Here is an 18550-nt window from a genome sequence, read left to right as displayed (position 1 = left end):
GGCCTACTCAAGTCTTCTATATCTTTGTTGCAAATTTGGTCAACAACATGTGTCTAGAAATACATCCACATATTCTAGAATTTGCAGTTTGTTGGCATATAGCTGTCTGTAATAATTCCAAATGATTCCTTACATCTATTTGATATCAGTTGTAACATATACTTTCTCATCTCTGATTTCATAAATTTGTGTCATGTCACTTATCTTTTGGTTATGTCAGACAGTGGCTTATTTTTTTTTTTAAAGAAAGCTCTTTATTGTGCTGATACTTTGTATACTCTTAAATTTTTACTTTTTTCTCCACTTATATTTGTTATTTATTTCCTCCTACAAACTTTAGTTTGGCTTATTCTAGTTGAAATGCATTGTTAATCATTTGTTTGATGCCTTTCCAGTTTTTGATGTACTCATGTATTTCTATTACTTCCATTTGCTTTTCTCATAAGTTATGGTATATTTATCTTCATTTTTATTCATTTCAAGGACATTTTTAATTTCCAGTTGACTTGTTCTATGACACTCTGTTCTGAAGTGTATTGTTCAGTTTATATGTTCTTGCATATTTTCTACAGTTTCTTTTGTTGTTAATATCCAATTTCATTCATTCTGGCCAGAGAGATCCATGATATGTTTTAAATTTTTTTGAATTAGTTGAAACCTGTTTAATGGCATAGGATACTATCTGCCCTTGAGAAAGTTCCATGCTCTCATAAGAAGAATGTGTATTATGTAAGCTATGGTATGGGATATACCCTAAGTATATCTATTAGGTCTATTTGATTTGTACTGTAAATTAGCTGTTGTTTTCTTTGTTGACTTTTTTTTCTGGTCCATCTGTTGATTCAGAAAAGTGGCATGCTGATGACCCATTTTTGTCATATGGGAGTTCATGCTCTTTTTTTAGACTCATTGAAAATTATTTCTTAAAACTGGATTGTTTATGACTTTTTTTGGTTTCTGTTAGCAGGTTTTGTCTTAAAGCTACTTTGATATAACTGCTCCTCTTCATTTCTGAATTCCACTTACCTGAAATATTTGTTCCATCCTTTCACTTTCAGGCTGTCACGTTGGTAAAGTGTGTTTCTAGTAGAGGGGTCTTGTTTGGTTAGCTCTTCGACCAGTCTATCTTTTAACTGAGGGAGATTAGTCCATTTACATGCAAGGTTCGTACTGATATGTAATGAGTTTTCCATTATATTTCTTTTTATGTTTTGAATTATTTATTTTTTACTAGGAGTTTTTCTGCCTGCACATTCTTTCATAATGTTGTTTTTCTTTCTCTGCCTATATTATAATACATCCTTAAATACCATTTGTAAGACTGGCTGGGTGGTGACAAATTCTGATTTATGCCTGTCTTGATAGATATGGAGTTTACCTTCACTTATGAAAGAACTTTTCAGATTAATGTATTTTGAGTTGGTAGAGGTTTTTTTTCCCTCTTGGGACTTGGGCTATCTCTCATTCTCTCCTTTCCAGTAGTCTTTATTTTGAGAAATTTGTTGTCAATCTGTTGAGAGTTTCTTTAGAAGTGATCTAGTTTTTTTCTCTCATAAATTTTAGGGTATTTTCTTTGTAGTTTATCCTTGAAAACTCGACTGCAGCTTGTTGTATCTCCCCTTCTTTGCAGTTTAATAAGAATGTATTGTTGTGTGACCTTTGGGGAGTAAGGCTTTATTCCTTGTTCATGTCTATTGCATTCCTAATTTGGTTTTTATGCATCTGCAGAATCTCTTGTTTCTATCTGTTTGGGGAATTTGTTTATATGTGTGTGACTGAAGGTTTTGTTCCTGGGGCTGTGCCTCTGGGGCTCAGTAGTTCAGTAAAACTCCTAGACTTATTCTTAAGCTCCAGTGGTGTGGGCTGGGTGGGGCCATGGGGGGTTTGGTCACCGTTTGTGGGTAGGGTAGGAGTCCAGAATGACACCTAGATGGATGTGATGAAGCACCTGTGGCTATAGTCAGTTAGGGAGGGTAGGCTGGAGCTGGCTGAGAAGTTAGCAGTCCCAGAGTCCCAGTCCCATCTTTTTCCCATGTCATGGTGAACTTGCTGATTTATAGGTTAGAAAGAGTTTGTGGTGCCATATACTTGACCCACCCAAACATGTACTGTCCAGAGTATTGACCCATGACACCACTGTGAGATCTGTAGGGAGCTCTGAGTATGTATACTCAGACTCGGCAGGTGCAGGGGGACTCAGCCACGATGTATAATTTTCTTAGCTCTGTGGCTTATGCTTGAAGCTCCCATGATCACAGGGCCTTCTCTTAATCCTTTAAGTTTCTTTCTTTCTTTTTTTAATTTTGGATCTTCTGGCTTCTGATAACAATAGATTGCTTCTTGTTCTCTGAGTCACGATGGAGTACAGCTGTGATTGTGCCACAGAAAACCGAGGGTGGTGCTCTGGTGGGAGGAGAGGTGGGAGGCAACGTGGCTTCTCTTTATGGAACAAAGTTATCCCTTGGATCCTTATCAGTTCCCCCAGGCTGAACATGAAATTAGTAGGAACTGTGGCATTCTCCCTCGGTAAAAGCTGCCAGTAATTGGGGCTGCAGCAGCTTCTTCCAGGTTTCTCCTACCAGGACTGCATTTCCCAGTTAGAAGCGAGTGCCCTGGTTGCAGGCATGGCTGGTGCTTCACTATGCTCTCTCCAGCTGCATCCCTGTCCCCAAAGCCTTTGTTTTGGTCTGTCACTTCTCCACTGAAAATGTCTCTCAATCAGTTGCCTGGGAATGCAGTCCTTTATTTCTCTGATAACTTTTTGTGGCTCAGGTCAGTGTGGCCTTTCACTGTTCAGTCTTTGAATCTCTGTATTGCCCTTTTTAAAACAAGTTATAAATCTTTGACACCTGTCAATGTTAAAATCAAATATTTATGCCAGAAGCTGCAATAAATATTAAGTTAATCCTTACTGTACCTTGCACCAGACTCGGGGCTTAATGTGTTGTTTAGCGTCTCATTTCCAATTTTAATGTACCATATTTGGCATGAATATATGATTTCCAGAAGAAGTGTACAAAATTGTGCAGATATACATACGCACATACATGTATACACTTAGAAATATTTCTAGAAGTAAATGTATAAGCAGGTGCATCCAGCACAATATTTCTGAAAGTGTGCTATAACCTGAATTCCTGATACACATTTGAATCTTTATACATGACCAAACTATCACACAAACAAATTTGTGACTGACACAAATTTAGGTCAGTCAAGTACCAGTAAACCTGTGTATCTTCATTGATTCTTCATTAGTTTTTGGACTAGGGGTAGACATGAAGCTCAATTCTGATTGATGAAACTTTAGAAGGAAATCACTAAGGGAGTCTTCCTCTAGGTGAAGAAATGAAGGCTTGGAACCATCATCACCTTTTGACCTCTGAACCTCTTCTGTGGAATTTTGATGTAGCAATCCTGAGCTCCAACAGCTGTCTCTCCCTCACAGGAAAATGAGCAGAGACATAAAAAGCCAAAAACGTTGATGACAGAACATGATGTTGAAAAAAGTGTCACTGAACCAAAGTCAAAATTTGCCAGCCCCTAGGGTTTTTTTTTTCAATTTAAAAATAAGCATGATTTCATTAGCCTATGCTTTGTTGATGGTTTCTGACACAAATAGGAAAGTTTATGTTCTCCTGCACCAGTTATCCTACCTACCAATGCTTTTTAAAAATGTTCATTTTCCTACACTGTGTATTATCACTGCTCTTTTTAAAACATCTAGTGAACAAATACTACACATCAGTTTTATTTCAGTGTTTTTGTTTTTATTTCACGTCTTAATTTTCAGGGTGTTTTTCTGATTGTAAATTTTTCATATATTTATGTAATTTTTCTGAGTTAATAACTAACATTTGTAATTCGATTTCCATAGGGTTGTCTATCAGACCTAGCAAAGCCTTGCATTTTCAGGAGTCCCTTTTTGTTTCTCTGATTGTATTGCCACTTCACCGTTGACTTACACTTCTTTCAGAGAGGAGGTTGAAAGAGAGGAGGCGGAGGCTATCTCAACCCTTAGTGGGTTTTATACCCTCGCATACATCGCTGAGCATTTTTGGACTAATGGTGCAAGGTGGGATGGCTTTTCACTGAGCAATAATTCTCATAGAACCTAAGCATGCTACAATGCATCACTAACTTCTATTCTTGTGTATTGATTATGAATTCAGAGAAATTCTGTCTAGCTAATCTCTCATGTCAGTCAGAATCATTAGCCATAATTCATAAAGATGCTAGATGAATGCAACGGCAACGTGAATGGAGTAAATTACTTCTCTAATTTTTAGGATTATATTAGTAATATACTTGAAATACGGAATTGTTGCAGAAATATAAAAGTGGACCTTCACTGAAAAATTTGTGTATAATTGATAAATAGGATTCCAGTTAATATGCATTAGTCTACAAAGTAATAAAAACTGTGATGCTAAGATTTCTTGTATTGTTATGTTTCTATTTAGGGTTTGATTTTCCATAATCATGATCGAATTTTTCTTCTGTCTTAGATGTATGGGATCTTGTTAATGTAGTTTTCAGGACTGAAGAACATACACCTTTCAACAAGTTGTATCTTTTCCAATACTTTTCTGTGACAGTGTTTTAGTGGTATAGGGATCCCTTTCCACCGCTTTCTCTTCTTACTGTTTTCTCCTCCCATCATTTCCCTCCATATTGCCATAGTGCTGGGGTATCTTAGTAACCAGTAGAAGTTTGACTTTCAGCTATTGAAGTGTATCATGGCATGGAAGATACAGGCAAAGGCAGTAAATCTAGCATCTTATTGTATCGGTGTATTTAAATGTTTCATTTGGGAGTAGAGATAAGTTCTGCGTATCTTGAAGCAGAGGAGGGCTGTGAATGGTGCTAGTTGTTCCTGGAGCTGGAAGGCTACCACCACATACATGAAGATGAGCAAAAAGGCGAATCAGAATTCTTTCTTTTTAGTTTGCAATTTAAATTCATGATGAAAGACAGATATTTACTGGCTACTTAAATTTTAGAAGCGCTGATATTTTTATGATGTAATTTTTCAAACCTTTTACCGAGATCTTGGAAGATTCTTATGGGGTCATGAAATTGCAGAGCTAGAAAGGGCTTTCTGGCAAACACATTCATTGCCCATTGAAGGAATATTTTCTAGAACACCACTGTTAGTTTATGATCTGACCATGAACACTTCTGGTAATGGGAAGCCCAATTCTATAAACAGCGAGGAAAATACTGCTCCATTAATATGAGAGTGTCGACAAATGAGCACAAGAAACTCTTTTCCCTCTGACAGTGTTTCCTGTTTGATCTTACTATGAGTTACACTCTGCCACATAATCGATTCACTCTTCCAATACAGCAGAGCCACATGTTTGAAGCTCATTGTCCTCTATCTGTTGCTTCTTTCGTTTCCCGTGTTAGTCATTAAAGTTGATTCTGGCTGATGTTGTGGACTAATTGTGGTGTGGTGGTACAATGGCATAATGCTGATAATTAACAGGAACCTTTTGAATGTGACCATTGTGACCCAAACATGCACTAAATAGGCTACAACCTTATAAAACTGGTACCAGAGAAACTACAGAACACAGAGAGGATTGACAGGTAGCAAAATCAGAATGAAAAGCAGATGGCTGAGGAAGTAATGTTTAGGAGTAGAAATCCCAGTAATAATTGTATTCCAATACAAGTCCTTTGGCTTTGGTATATGAACCACACCTGACCAAGGTCATTAAGGACAACTAACTTAGCATGGCCTTTTCGATTGTGTCAGGTGATGCTGTACCGTCATATTAAGTTCTCAGAACAATCCTAGGAAGTGACTGGAAGAAGGCATTGAGGTTCAGAGAGGTTAAGTGACTTGGTCACAGAAACAGCTGAGATTGGTGACAAATTCCCTCAAACTGTAAAAGAAGTTAGGCTGTCCAACAACTATTCAACAAATGACAGGAAAGTCGGAGCTGAAGTTGCCTGGAACAAGGGCACATCGATGCAACAGGAGGGAAAAAATAAAGACTTGGTCAGCTGATACTCAATGAATACTTGAGGGTGATTCCATGGAGGAAGGCTAGTCTCCAAGAAATGATACCAGAGCAATTAGATATCCATATGGAAAAAATTGATCTCCAAATTATCTCCCAACATACACAAAAATCAACTGGGTAGCTCCATCGACATAAACTTAAAAGCCAAAACTTCAAGAAACCATAAGAATTCTTTTTTCATTTTTTTGGAAGGGAAGCAAATGTTTCTTAAATATAATACACCAAAATAAAATATCCACAAAAAACCATAAGCTATGTTCTACTCAAATGCCGAAGTGCTCTTCCAAAGACACTGTTATTAAAATGAAAATAAGTTCACAAGCTGGGAAAATATTCACCGTACACATCTCCGACAAAGAACTTTTACGTAGAATATATAAAGAACTCTCAGCTCTATAATGCGCTGTTGACCATCCAAGGTTCAAACAGAAAGATCTGAACAGACTTCAAAAAAGAAGATTGATGAATATTTCAAAGTGTTCATGAAAAAACAAATCTAAAAGATGTTTATTTTGGTGCAAAAAATAAAATGAATGATTTTTTTTCTTAATATTTATTGTAACCTTTTGAAAATCCTCCTTATATATGATTTCTCAATGTTTGCATCAAAACAAATCTATTCTTTAGTTAATTTTTCCATAAATTCTTGGAAGGATCCTTAGATGCGGATGATCAATAGCCATAGCAACCAAAAAGATGCTGAAAATCACTGGTCACTGAAGAAGTAAAAATCTGAATAATGTTCTCACCACTAAGATCAAAGCATTATACTAAAGGAAAGGAGTTAAACATGAAAGGCTGAGGGCTGGCATTGTGGCATTAGTGGGTGAAACTGCCATCTGTAATGGCAGTATCCTTTATGGTCACTGGTTTGAGTCCCAGCTGCCCCATTTCCAATCCATCTCCCTGTTCTCGTGCCTGGGAAAGCAGCAGAGGATGGCGTACGTGTTTGGGCCCCTGAACCCACATGGGAGACCTGGATGAAGCTCCTAGCTTCTGGCTTTGGCCTGACCCAGCTCTGGCCCTTTTGGCCATTTTCAGAGTATACCAGTAGATGGAAGATTTCTCTCCTTGTCTCATTGCCTCTCTCTGCAGCTCTACCTTTCAAACAGATAAAATAAATCTTAGGAAAAGCGAAAGGCTGTATGTGTAATTCTTGATGATTATGATGAATGTTGTATTAAAACACAATTGTGTCAAAAATCCACTAAATCCAGCAGTTACACGATATATGTTTTATTGTGTAGAAACTTACTTGCAATAGGTTTGAATGGTAACTATTGGCAGTACACATGGACCTTGTAATAAAAAGCGTATTTGGACATTGCTTATGTGATTGTTTCTAAGACACAGGAATATCACTAAAACGGAGTTTTAAGAATCCCATAAAGGCAGGTTAAGCACAATCCTCCCAGCTCGTGCTGTCCAGGGTTTCCAGGGGTCTGACATGCGCCTTGTGCCCACCCAGCAGTGTGACCACAGAGATCTTTCTGTGTGTGAGCACCGCCTGCTGGCCACAGGAATCAAAGGATCCCAGGAAGGTGAATCGGAAAGAAACAGGCATTACGGGTCGTCGAAGTAGCTGGGCTTGGTGGAAGTTACTGAGCTAACTCATCATGGGGAGAATGTATTGGCTTTCAGCATATCTTGTAATCTAGAGTTTGAAGCGTGATCTTTCAATTGCGTGTGTGCTGATAATATTCAGCCCATGATTCGATTTTCTTCTAGTATGAAATAGACACAAATTTAGGAAGCAAATTGGATTCTCCAAAGAAATGTTTTTCTCCTAATTTCCAAGCTCTCAATACAATCATAATAGTATGAAATCTGATTTTTAAAGAAAAAAAGAAATCTAATTTAATGTCACAGAATGCTGTTTGTTTATCTTCCATGGAGAGGAAAGATGAAAGAAAACAATGAAAGAGGCCATGGATAATGCCATTTGACTTGTGCTTAAATTGACTCACTTTTTATGGATTCTCATTTTATGTGTGATGTCAGTGGCTGTTGGAATATTTCAAAGTTTCATTTGTGCTTTAAAGAATTTTATTTCACAACACTCATGTATCGATTCAGTGTCTACATGTTGTCCCATGTTCAAAATAGGCAACAAAAGGCAATTTCTTTCGGGATTTCTTTCTAAAGCTTCTTGGTTGTAACAACCAGAAGAATAATCTAAAATTAAGTATCACAGCTAGGCTGATATGATTATTCAAGTTCATGGTGTGGCATGAGCACTTGACCCTGGGGGAGGAACTTTTTGTTTGGGGTCAAGGAAACCATCTTGATGTCCAGATCAGATGTCAAGATAGATACATCACAGTCATCTAATATTCTGCTCCCCCAAATCCCTGTGAAACAAGCAATGGGAAACCTGCATGACTTTTAGAGGTTAGAGAAATGTGCTGGGCTAGCCTAGCAACCAACACATCCAGAAAAGGGGAAATTGGAGAAAAGTATGGGTTTTTTTTTTTTTTAACATTGATTTTTATTGGAAAGACAGACTTTATATTGGAAAGGCAGAGAGAAGAAGAGACAGAGAGAAAGATCCATCAGCTGGTTCACTCCCCAAGTGATCACAATTGCTAGAGTTTAGCTTCATCCGAAGCCAGGAGCTAGGAACCAGGAGCTTCTTCTGGGTCTTTCACATGGGTGCAGGGTGTCAAGGCTTTGGACCATCTTCTGCTATTTCCTAGGCCACAAGCCAGAAGCTGGATGAGAAGTGGGGCAGCTGGAACATGAACCGATGCTGATATGGGATGATTAGGCATTCAAGGCGAGGACTTCAGCCCCCAGCCTATGGTGCATGGTCCAAAGCATAGGCTATTTAAGCAGGATTTGGGCTCCCCCAGTTAAGTTCCGTTGTAGAATCTCAAAAGGGCGTCATTGTGCTTGCCAATACGGACTGCTTGGCTGGTTTGAGAAGAATGTAATATTTAGACTGTGAAGTGTTGGGGGGACGAGTCAGATAAAGTATAGCTTTCCCAGACAAATTTGGCATTCATATCAATAACACCTTTTAATATGTCTCAAATATCACATCGGACATACTAATAGTAAAGTGCTGTTTTCTGCTTATTCAACTTAAGGCATTTTGACCAATTCTGGCAACCATTTCTGGAAATGGAAAACACTGACTGTGGGTTGTGTCTTCTGTGATTACTGGAAAGGAAGGTGAGGCTAAGCTGTCCTAAGGAGACAACAAGGCTTCCGTTGTCCAGCATTGACAGGTGTGTGCGAAAATGACCGAGACAAAATTCTCCACTGGGACTATTTGTAGCTTTGGATCTTTTCTGTGCCACCCAGGAGTCATGAGTGTCCTGCCAACAAGCTAATTTATCTTAAGAAAACTGCATCCTCTTCCTATGAACCTGGGCCTGAAGAATCAATAATAGGATCACAAGACAACCTCACACACTGAGTTTTCTGGAATACAAAGGAACTGGAATCCCAAAGGATTGCTTTTGAAAGAGTGACTATGTCAAAAGTCCTAGAGAGGATAGGACATTTCCTTTAGGTTCAACCACATAAAATTGACTTCCAAGTAAATAATGGTTGGAATGTTGGTGATTTACATGCCTCAGCCTCATGTGAGAAAGTGATCCGAAAAATTGGAGAGAATGCTTCCCTCTGAAGCATATTTTTCTGAAGGAATGCAAAGGCAAAAATGCAAAGTGGCTTCTACTTGCATTATCAATGAAGAATTTGCACGCATGAATTCAAAATAAGCAGTTAAAACTTTATGAAATAAGAGTAGTGTGTATATAGATTAAAAATAGAAATATTCAAAATAAAATCCATGATATATACAATGCAACAGGAGGAGACTTAGCACAGAAAATACGAACAATTTAAGAGAGATTTAAGTCTTTTCCTGTATGCAGACAGAGTATATAGAAATAAGCAAATGGAAAAAGAGCCTGAGCAATGTACAACACTAGGAGCTCATCTGGGTAACTAACCAGCATGAGGACAAAGTGGTGAAGATGAACCTACAGCAATGCTTAAGAACAGAGATCATAATTCCTCCCAAAGCTGGAAAAAAGGATACAAAGGTTCATCTGGAAACACAAAAAAAATCAAGAATAGCCAGAACTATCCTGAAGAATAAGAACCTAGCGGGAGGAAGCATAATCCCAGATCTTCGGATGTTATAGGACAGTCGTTATCAAAACAGCCTGGGACTGACTGGTATAGAAACAAAAAGGTAGATCAATGGAGTAAAACAGAAAATCCAGAAGGGAACCCACACATGCACAACTATCTAATTTTAGACAGGAAAACAGAAAACAATCTGGGAAAAAAAGAAGATCTCTTCCTTTAGATGCTATTGGGACAACTGGCTATTAGCCTATAGAATTAAGAAGCAAGACCCACACCTTTCACCATACACAAAGATCGAACCTAAGTGGATAAAATATCTAAGCCTACACCCAGAAACCATCAAAACCTTAGAAGAAGAAGTTGGAAATACTCTGCAAGATATAGGTGCAGGTACTGACTTCGTAGAAAAATCATCAAAAGCGAAGGAAGTATACAACACAATAAATAAATGGGACTACATTAGGCGAAGACGCTTCTGCACAGCAAATAAAACAATCAACAAAGTAAAAAGAATGGGAGAAGACTTTTGCACACTGCACAGGAGAAACAGGACTAATTTCCTGAATACACAAAGAACTCCAGAACAACCATAACATCAAAAACAAACCAGTCAAGAAATGGGCACCGGAAGTGGGCAGACACTTTACAAAGGAACAAATTCAAATAGCTAACAGACACATGAAAAAATGCTCAGGCTCTCTGGCAACAAGGGAAATTCAAACGACAATAACACTGAAGTTCCACTTAACGCCAGATAGAATTGTCCACATACAGAAAACTACCAACACCTGCTGGCAAGGTTGCAGAGAAAAAGGAACCCTACTCCACTGCTGGTGGGAACGCAGGCTGGTGCAACCACTATGGAAGTCAGTATAGAGAACAGTTAGGCAATTAAAAATTTACCTATCATATGACCCAGCAATACCACTTATGGGAATATATCCAAAAGAGTTGTTACACGAGAAAGCAACATGCACCTCAATGTCCATTGCAGTGCAATCAACAATTGCAAGAACATGGAAGCAACCTAAATGCCCATCAACAGAGGACTGGATAAAGAAACTGTGGCTCATCTACACTATGGAATACTACTCAGTGATTTAAAAAAATGAAATACAATGCTTTGTGGCCAAATGGACCCAAACTAAAGACCATTCTGCTAAAGGAAATGAGCCAATCCCAAAAGGTCAGTTATCATATGTTTGCTCTAATGTAATATGATATCAAATCTAGAGATATGTGAATCTTACTCTATGTCACTTCTTACCTGTACCTTCTGTATTTAGGTCTTGTAATGTAATTAATTCATCAACCATCCGGAAAAGGCTGATTACTTATAGTCACCTGAGGTGGTCAATGTCCTTTTTATCACTGTTATTGGTACTTCCCATAAATAATGAAGATCTAATCCTCATTGTAGCTACATGAGGGCCCAGGGATACAAGAATGAACTCACAATGAAATGACAGTCTGCTACATGGTTGGGAAACACTCCAGCAGAAGCACGATGGACTTGGGCAAATTCACCAAAGACACAATGTGAAACTGGAGGGGATAACAGTGGGGAGGGGAGGAAACTTGGGGAGGAGAAAGAAGAAGCCAGCACCAACTAAACTGTACCCACCCCCCAAAAAAATCAGAAATTGAAAAAAATTAGTGTTCATAACAGCAAACAATGAAAAGGTCTCGCCCGAAAGATGAATATAGTGATGACTTACCCATATTTCAGACAAACTTGAACCTTTCTCAATTATCAGTTCAAAAAAAAAAAAAAGACCTCAAAATAGAAAGCTGAAAGATGTATTACAGTAAATACAGCAATGTTCATGAGCATTGAAATGAGTTCATGTTAGACATATGTGTGGCCAGCATTGTGGTGTTGCAAATTAGGCCTCTTCCTGCAGGGCCCACATCCTGTGTAAGTGTTAAGGTTTGAGTCCTAACTGCTCCACTTCTGATCCATCTCTCTGCTGATGTGCTTGGAAAAGCAGTGGCAGATAGTCTACACCCTTGGGCCCTTCCATCCATGTGTTAAATCCAGAGGAATCTTCTGGCTTCTGACTTTGACATATCCCAGCACTGGTTGTGGCAGCCGTTTGGGGAGTGAACAAGTAAATGGAAGATTCTCTTTGTCTCTTTCCCTGTGTCTGTAACTCTTCAAACAAACTCTTTAAAAAATATTAGATGCATCTTACACACCTAGGGAAGGGATTGTTAAGTCCGTGGAGAGAGTGTATCATAAAGAACTATGGAGGGCTTTCAAGCTCTAACATGCCTAGGGAAACAGTTTGAAGATGACCAAGTGATTGCCCTGGCCAACTACATGTGAGAACTGGATGGCACTTCAGACTCCAGGCTCTGGCTCGTCTGTCCCAGCTGCTGCAGATGTTGTAGTTATTTGGAGTGAATTAGCAGATAAAGATCCATCCCTCGTTTTCTCCCCTTTCTGTAACTCTTTCAATTAAAAAAAAAAGGGGGGGGGATATATTATTTTTTAAAAAATAATATACAAGAGGACTTCAGAGATTTTTATATTTATGAACATGAAAAAGCACATTTAATTAATTTCAGAATTGGGATTCCATGTCCCAGCATCCCCGCTTCCCATCCAGGTCCCTTCATGTGGCTTGGGAAAGCAGTCAAGGACAGCCCAGGGCCTTGGGACCCTGCTCCCACATTACACTTGGAAGAAGCTCCTGGCTCCTGACTTTGAATCAACTCAGCTCTGGCCGGTGCAGCCACCGGGGGGGTGGGTGTGAATTCAGCAGACGAAGATCGTCCTCTCCATCTCTCCACCTGTCCAACAAAAATAAATGAATCTTAAAAAAAAAAAAAAGGCAAGAAAATGAACCAAACTTGAACTCACGACGTGTAGGATAAAACATCAAATCCTCCAAGGGCAAACAGGGTTTTCTAAATCAGAGAAAGATGAATATAGAACGTAGAAACTGGGTGAAGGATGTGAGAAGCTGAGAGAAGACATGAAAATGTTCCATGAGGATGCTATGCTTGACTTTTCCACCTGCACATCTGCAGAACTTCCAGCATTCAGGGACACTCAGCAGGATCCCAGGGCTTAGGGTTGTTATCACCCTGGTCACCCTGGCTCATTCATGTCCTCAGGAAGGACAGTGTGAACTTCCAAAGTTCACAGCAGATTCCAGAGACCCTGCTATGTGCCATCAATGTCGAACTTTTGTCACACTACGGCTTTTAATGATGACAACAAAGCAGCATGTTAGTACAACTATTTTATTTAGCAGACCAAATATTTAACTGGGGACAAGGTAGGTTGTGACTTGTCTTCTTGGGCAGTTGGCTCATTAACAAGACAATGGGTAGGTTGCTGGAGGGTGGCAGGGGCACAAGCCTTGACTCAGACAGTTCTGGGAAAACAGAGGTGGCAGCCCCTCCCTGCAGGAGGCAGAGGCCAGCTGGGGCTCAGGACTGGGGTCAACCAGAGCAGGGCCAAGAGCACAGAGCAGCACAGCCCCACATCCTAGGAGCCAGGGGGCCTGCAGGTTGGGTGTGCTCAGTGGTGAAGGGGCTCCTTTGATGCGGGCTCCTGCAGGTGCTGCCCCTGCTGCTCCCAGCCCTGCAGAGGAGGGTCTGAGAGCACGCCCTGGGCTGATGGGGTGCCCGGGGCAGGCCTGGCAACCTGTAGCAAAGGCTGAGGGGAGACTGCGGAGCAGGCTGTGGGGCGTCTCTTCTTCCCAGCTTCAGGCGCCCTGGAGTGCATGCCCCCGTTGAGCTGCCCCTGCCTGGGCACGAAGGCAAGGATCACGCCATTTTTGATGACAGGCATGGCGGCAGAGGGCCTGGACATGGAAGTTGACCTCTGTCTCTTGGGCTCTGGACTCTCAAGCCAGAGCGGGCCTTCGAATTTCCTTCTGCCCTTGCTGTACTGGCTGAGGGATCTCAGCACGGTCTTCCTGGCACAGGGGTGGGGCCCATCCTGGGCGCAGGCGCACCTGCAGAGGCTCCTGGAGCTCTGTGAGGCAGTGGTCTGCATGGTGATGAGGCCGTGGGCTCCCGCGGTGCTCTGGGCTTTGCACAGCCTGTGCTTGATGCAACTCGGATTGCCACAGGAACGATGTCTCAGGCTGTGGGCGTGGCGTGGCCTGCTGCTGTGGTGGTGCCTGCAAGCTTCGTGGAAGGTGGCCCTCTGGATGGGGGCGTTTTCCAGGCCAGGTGGTGTGAAGGACAGGGATTGGATCCGAGCTCGGCTTTTCTTATGCGCTTTGCCAGACTCTGGGGCCTGGCGGTGGTGGACAGCTCTAGACCGCGTGGATGGACACTCCTGGGCAGGGGCTGATTGCGATGTCTCAGGCGTGGCCAGGTACGAGTTCAGGTACCTGCTCAGATAGAAGCCCATTTTGCGGTTCCGTGGTGTGGTCGTTATCGAGATTCAGCGCCTGGCCGCTCTTAATGCCCGGAGATGATGCCGCCAGAAGCTAAGTCCCCAGCGCTCCGGAGTGACGGTTGGCTGGTTGGCTTCTGAGCACGAGGAGAGCCTGGGGGCGTGGTGCGCTCGGGATGCACTGGCCACCAGGTCCTCACGGGCCAGGCTCGCAGCCAGAGGCCCCGGGAGGCACCCTGGAAAGCCGGGGACACAGGTAAATGTTAAGTGGGTGTTACTGCTGGCACAGAGACGGTTCTCTTAAAGAGGAGAAGGAAGAAGATAGAAGGTATGACGAAGATTAACGGAGCACATCTGCTACACTGGGGAAAGCTGAGGATGCCATTTTTGTGATTGTCACGAAAGTCACCTTCCAGGCGCCAGAAACAGGCAAGAGATTGTTCAGTGCTTACCTGACATTAAAAACAGGTAAAAAAGATGAAGTGCTGAGTAACCTGATGTGAAGAGCAGACATGGAATACAACGATTACATTACTGTGGGTTAACATGGATATGTATAATCGAAATAATCATTTAAAGATGAGGAAGCTGTTTAAGCATTCAAATTCAGGTAATCACAACTTAGAAGCTATGAGAAACATGGAAGGATTTTCTGAAGCGTTATGAAGTTCTAGTTCAGGATATAAAGAAAACAGCATGCTGTTATTTCTGGGAACAGGTATTAGGGAGTAATAATGAGAAGGGTTCTAAAAAGTTCATGAATTCTTTGTGTTACAAAAACAGTGGATTTTAAAACTTTCTGCAAAACATGCACATTTACCTTTAATTCTTTTTCCAAAAACATGTGAAAAAACCCTGTCATCATTTATGTTGCAAATATTCCCCTGGTTCAGACTGGCTTTTGTTAAGGTGTTTGTAATAATCCTGACAGCAGGAACAAACGAAAAAAGCAGATGATTGAGAGTTCTTCATTTAAAAGGTTATTTTAAAAATGACACTGTCAATATCATCACTCATGAAGAAACGTTCCAGTCCAGTGTTTCTGAGCTTACATTTTATTTGTTGGTATTATTGAGAATTACAACATTAAAAAAAAATAAAAAAACTTTAACAGGTGAGCAGTTTGTTGACTCTTGAAAAAATCAAGTTGTAAATTTTTATTGCAAATGTAAAACGAAGGTCTTAAGTATCTCAACTTGAGCAGATATGAAATAATTTTTAAAAATACATTTTAAAGGCACATTAAGAAAAAACACAAGCTTTTTTTTTTAAAAAAAAAAAGCAAAACAAAGCATGTTTGTCATTACCAAAAGACGTGTTTAGGTAAAAATATTAAGTCAAACAAAAACTGCCATGCTGACTAGGCAGTGTGGATAGCTTTAGCAATCTGGTCAACGGGCAAGCAGCGAGCCCTGAAGGTCTGCAGCTCTCACTTCTGATTGACTTTTCGTCGCTGGAATGTCACGTTCTTTGCCTCCTGTTGGGGGTAGAGCCGGTCACTGGCCTTGTCACAGCCCCTGCATCAGGAGTGGGAGCCGGCTGATGAGGGCTGCTGTCCGCCTTGGGTGGATGAGGGCTGCTGTCTGCCTTGGGTCGATGAGGGCTGCTGTCTGTCCGCCTTGGCCCAGTGATTGACGGTAGGGGTTTTTCGAAGGTGAAGGAATCGGATTAGCTCATTGGGGTGGTTTCCTTGCTCACAGCCTGGTGACTTCCATGAAGAGGGCTAGATGGGCATGGAAGTCAAGTGTGCTCCCTGCCTTTTTACTTGTTGGCCTGTGCTTCTCCACCCATCACCCTCTTCATACATCAGAATCATGAGCCCCCTAGACTTGGATTGCAAATTTTTAAAACCACAAGTCCAGAATAACCACCTTCCATCCTAAGTACCTCTTCGCAGGTGTGGGTTATTATGAGCAGATGCTTAATACAACCAGCCAGGAAGGCAGGGCTCAGCTATAGGAAAAAAAAAAAATGTAGGATTCAGAGAGCGATTTCCAGCACTTCCACAAAGAAAGTGAGTGAGAAAAAAAGAAACAAGATTAACTTTCTGTAGAATTTTATAATTGACAAAATGTCTTCTGGGTTGCCTTCCTTCAGCTTCACCAATGTTATTGAAGAGCATTGAATTGGAAGGTTTCATTCCCAACTCACAGTTGTGGAAATTCGCCTAGGTAGGTGAAGTGACCTGCTGATGCTGACTCATTAGGTAAATGGTAGATTGTAATTTCTTTTGCTGCATAAGAGTCTTCATCCTCTCACTTATTTGGGCTGTCTCACCAGCTTGATAATACAGGAGTTACAAATTCAGTTTTAATCACTTTAATGGAAGATGGTGCTGTTTAAATTTTCTAGATGCCTGTCTGATGCTGGAGGGGTATGCTGGGGAATAGCAGAAAAATGGATGACTGGTTCAAGTAGCCTATATCACAAATGTAAGATTTCCTGAGACTGGGTTCCAGCTCTAGGATTCTTGGCTACTCTGCAACCTCAAGGTATAATGTAGTGATGGATGCTCATTTTGGTATGCCTTCTAGATGACATCTCACAAAAAATGTGTTATTTATTCAGAGAGAGAGGGAGATGGAGAGGGAAGGATGGAGGAAGGGAGGGAGAGAGAGAGAGAAAAAAAGAGAGAGAGAAAGAGCAGTACTTCCACCCATTCTCTGAAAATGCCAGTGACAGCCAGAGAATTAGTAGGCCAAAGCAGAAAACTGCAATGCAATCCAGGTTTCCCACGTAGATGAGAGGAATACAATAAATGAACCATTCATTGCCACTGTTCCTCCTCCTGCTCCCCCACCCCTCGAGGAAGCAGAATGCTCAATTCAGGGTCTGGACCAGAAAGGAAACTTAAACATTGTGACATTCAGGTGTCTTATCCAGTAGGCTAAATGCCTGCTCCCAGACTGTCATCTTTGCCCTGTGACTTTCCATTCTCCAGCAACTGCATGTTCGCCCAAGATTCACGTGACCCTGATTGAGAGCTCAGGCACTGCTTATTGTGAAAATTCAAAATCTGCTTTGGAGGGACATACACTGAGATAAAAGCAGGTGATGATGGTGAATTTTGACCATTTCTGCTAAGAAAGATAAAAATATCAGGAGGGCGACACAGACATGGTTTCCTTAAGAGGACAGGGAGGAACGTTGGGAACCTTATAAAAATATGTTGGTTGGACAACTCTTCGGCAGGACATAGTTCCCACAGGTAAGAGCAAGAAGCCCGATAAGAAACAGCCCAGACCAGGCCAGGGAATGGTACCTACCAGCATACATTTGGCACAGGTCAGGTAGACCAGGCTGAACCAGTTCACCTCAGCCGCTGATGAATCTCAGTACCAGAACAGTGTGGGTCGGGCCAAGTATGGGCACAGCACATACCAGCACGCATTACAGCTGGGATAAGGTACAGGCTGGGCTGGGCTAGACTGTAACCCTCACCAGCTGGAATCGGGGCTGGGCAGGGCTGGGCCAGGCTATGACACCTACTAGCAAATGCAGAGGTGAGGCGGGCCACCCCAGATTGGGCCGCAGCGCTAGTAGGAACCAGGGAGGGGGTGGGTAAGCCTGATAGGGGGAGTGTGGAGGACCCTCTGCTGGAACACTTCACCCACTGGAGAGCATGAGTTGGGATGGGGGCAGACCAGACTGGGCCAGGCTACAACACCTGTGGGCCTCATGCGAACCAGATCAGGGACGAGCCAGGCTTGGTTGACTGTCCTTACTGGTGCAAACATAAAGCTGAATGGGTGAGGGTTGGTTGGGTTTTGCCTTAGCATCAGCTGGCAGAGGCTAGCACTGGTGGCTAATCTGTCAAGTTAAACTACAGAACCATCCAGAAAGTGCATGATGGGAGTGAGAGTGGCCTAGGAAGGAAGCAGTGAGCACCTCCCTCTTGGGTTACCGCTCCCACTGGAGAGCATGAAAACCAGGACTGGGGCAGACATGGCTGGACAGAACAGCACCCACCAGTATATGTATGGTTAGTGGAGCTGGTTGGGTTGAACTAGGCTTCAGTGTCCATTGACATGTATGAGAGCTGAATGGGTTG

Source organism: Ochotona curzoniae, unplaced genomic scaffold, assembly GCF_017591425.1.
Source record: "Ochotona curzoniae isolate NIBS_2020 unplaced genomic scaffold, NIBS_Ocur_1.0 contig_4064, whole genome shotgun sequence".
NCBI classification, from domain to species: Eukaryota; Metazoa; Chordata; class Mammalia; order Lagomorpha; family Ochotonidae; genus Ochotona; species Ochotona curzoniae.
The sequence above is the reverse complement of the archived record's forward strand: the minus strand, read 5'-3'. Positions refer to the sequence as shown.